The sequence below is a fragment of the Aplysia californica genome, unplaced genomic scaffold (genome assembly GCF_000002075.1).
Source record: "Aplysia californica isolate F4 #8 unplaced genomic scaffold, AplCal3.0 scaffold00149, whole genome shotgun sequence".
Classification (NCBI taxonomy): domain Eukaryota; kingdom Metazoa; phylum Mollusca; class Gastropoda; order Aplysiida; family Aplysiidae; genus Aplysia; species Aplysia californica.
Window position 1 is genome coordinate 601,096 of NW_004797419.1, and position 3,123 is coordinate 604,218.

General features: G+C 40.3%; 1 protein-coding gene across 6 annotated transcripts in view; it reads left to right on the plus strand.

The window, feature by feature from the left end:
- LOC101851800 (chitinase-like protein PB1E7.04c) overlaps window positions 1-3,123 on the plus strand; it is a gene marked incomplete at its 5' end in the record, with an annotated part of 143,348 nt that overhangs the window by 49,835 nt on the left and 90,390 nt on the right. Inside the window, 1 exon segment of one of the 6 annotated variants that reach the window (XM_035969475.1) lies at window positions 2,119-2,221. 6 annotated transcript variants of the gene reach the window in all.

Below are 3,123 nucleotides of genomic sequence, written 5' to 3' on the forward strand. Positions count from 1 at the left end.
CGGGGGGGGGGGGGGGGGGAAAGGTTTCACATAAATCTTTGGCTAGGTAAGAAGGAATCATTGTAGAATAATGAAATTTTGCCAGCCTTTGGATAATTTCTTTGGAACACACCATGCAAATTTTCATAATTAGGCAGTAGTCAGCGTGTTCAATGAAACCATGCACAAATGTGAGGCAGCATGGTGGAATCAGGCTCTCGTCAAAATAATCAAAGTGAAGAAACTGGCATTTTTCCGCAGATTTGAGAAATTGTTTCGAATTTTTGGGTTTTAGCTCAACACCTTGCATGCCCATTAAAGAACTCTTTTCTGTGTGGATTTGACTGGAAAACGTGGATTGAAGGCACGAAAATTGTAAATTTTCAGTTACCACGGACTCTTAAGTTAAGGAAATAACTAATTTTTGGCAGCCTTTTTCTCACTAATTTTACCTCTGAAACCAGGTGACCCCAACCTCCTTCATTTGCAAATATCTCGACTTGTATTCAAGATAAATGGATATGTTTTTTCATCCAAATAAAGACAAGTAAACAAGCTTTAAGATTATACCAATAAGTCTACATGCCCAAAAAGTGACGAGAGCCTGATTCCACCACGTCGTGCCACAAATGTTAATTGCTTTTCTTTGCTGAAGCTGTACCGTGGAGCTTGTTCAATATCCCTCAGTCTTCCGCACACGAGGATTCCACAGATGTTTATTGTCTTCATTTTCTGTGTTTTTCGTACGTGTGTTGCTAAAATAAATGTATTGGTTGATTGCATTTATTCTTTTATGTTTTATATGTACCGTAATGAACAGAAAACAGTTATCCACCCACTCTTGATATTCTCTCACTTCATCTGACTCACTTTGAAAAAAAGTTCCGTGAGTCCTCCATTTGGGGAATAGAATCAAACACTGCCGCGTACACACACACACACACACACACACACACACACACATACACACATACACACACATACACACACATTCACTCACTCACTCACTCACTTACTCACTCACTCACTCACTCACACATACACACAAACACACACACACACACACACACACACACACACACACACACACACACACACAGACACAAACACAGAAAAAACACAACGATAAGTCAATGCAACAACCTTACAAGAAAAAGTTTTCGACAGTTTTGCTTCGATTTATAGTTATATTCTTGTTGAATAATAGTACTCTGACAAACACCTGACAGTGATGTCCAAAGATCAGGCACCTATTTAGCTCTTTGCCAAATCGGCGCCCTGTTACCAGGAAGTGTTGTCAAAATAAAAAGAGGACTAAGGACCTTACATGGATCCGACTGTAAAACTCTTTGGAGCAAATATTTACTTTACCCCTCAATACAGAACGTACTTGACCTACTGCGCCCAATTATGGTCTCCACCTTCAGAATGACAAAAGTGACATTATACGCCAAAGAGGAATTTAAACTGACTTTAAAAACTCAAAAGAGCCAGGATACAAGGCCAGGAGCAAACCACGCAAAAGTTGGCTGGGTGGCGAGAAAGAGATCCTCCAAAAGAATAACATAATATAAACAAAAGAAGCCACCCTCCTATGCCTTGGCTGAAAATAGAGCACCTCCCCTCGTCAAATAACGAAGCAAGGGGAAGGATAAAGTAAAGTAAAGTAAAGTAAGAATGGGGGCTGAAGTAGACCGTTATTGTGTGATGGTTGTATTCCTCACAAACAACGTCACGGTAGCCACAATAATACATTTACGCCAGAGAAGCAATCGCATAAATGGAGGCAGAGAAATAAAGTCCAGTTCTTTTATGAAGCCACCGGAGAACTCCTTTCATGAAGCCATGAAACGTACATGTCTAAAGAGAGCCAGACTTGTCTTGCCACTCTAGAAGAGAGTCTTCTCTGAAAGAGCCTTTTCAGTAATCTTTAAGCCCAGCTGCATTCGCTCAAAGACGTCTTATTTGGAAAGCCGTTGAACGGAAGAAGAATAAACGGGAAATGGAATGAGTAAGAAGAAGGAAGAGATAAGGGGTGAGGATTGGGGCGGGGGGGGGAGGAGGATGAAATGGGAGGGGGGGATAAAACAGGGGGTGGATGCCACTCCCACAGTGTAGTTTAATCTTGTCTGATTTCAGCGCTGAGACACCGGAAGATCGGGAGCTGGCGAAGACAGAAAGCTAAAGGATGAGTAGTGATGACGCTCTGGATCGGAGAGAGACTAATGGCTTAGACACAAGGGTAAATAACGGTCCCTTGGGGGATTTGCTGAGATTGAAATCCAGCTGCGTTGCCACCGGTTTGGTGACTGTGAGCTGGGAGCCAAGAACTTGTCCAGCTTTACTGTAAAGAATTTATAAGTAATGAAGGCCACCATTTTCTATAATGTATTGCGTTTATCGTCCTACGTATACCCCCCCCCCCTATCCAAACATGCACACCGATACACACACACACACACACACACACACACACACACACACACACACACACACACACACACACACACACATACACACACACATACACACATTTTCCACCTGAACCTACACTCCCCCACCAAAAAAAAAAAAGAATCTATTAAAGAGAGTATGGGGACCTGGAGGTAACAAATAGGAAAAGGCTTTTTCCATACACTTTATGTCCTCTGGAGGTAGTTTCTACAGTCACAGTAACAGTTCATTTTGTTCCAATAATTGTGTGTGTGGTGTGTACCCTTACTTCAACACTGCGTAGATAGTGAGATCTATACCTTCTCTTTCTTCTTCATCTTCTTCTTCTTCTTCTTCTTCTTCTTCTTCTTCTTCTTCTTCTTCTTCTTCTTCTTCTTCTTCTTCTTCTTCTTCTTCTTCTTCTTCTTCTTCTTCTTCTTCTTCTTCTTCTTCTTCTTCTTCTTCTTCTTCTTCTTCTTCTTCTTCTTCTTCTTTTTCTTCTTCTTCTTCTTCTTCTTCTTCTTCTTCTTCTTCTTCTTCTTCTTCTTCTTCTTCTTCTTCTTCTTCTTCTTCTTCTTCTTCTTCTTCTTCTTCTTCTTCTTCTTCTTCTTCTTCTTCTTCTTCCTGTTAGTATTATTATTATTATTATTATTATTATTATTATTATTATTAGTATCAGTATTAGTATTAGTATTAGTATTAGTATTAGTA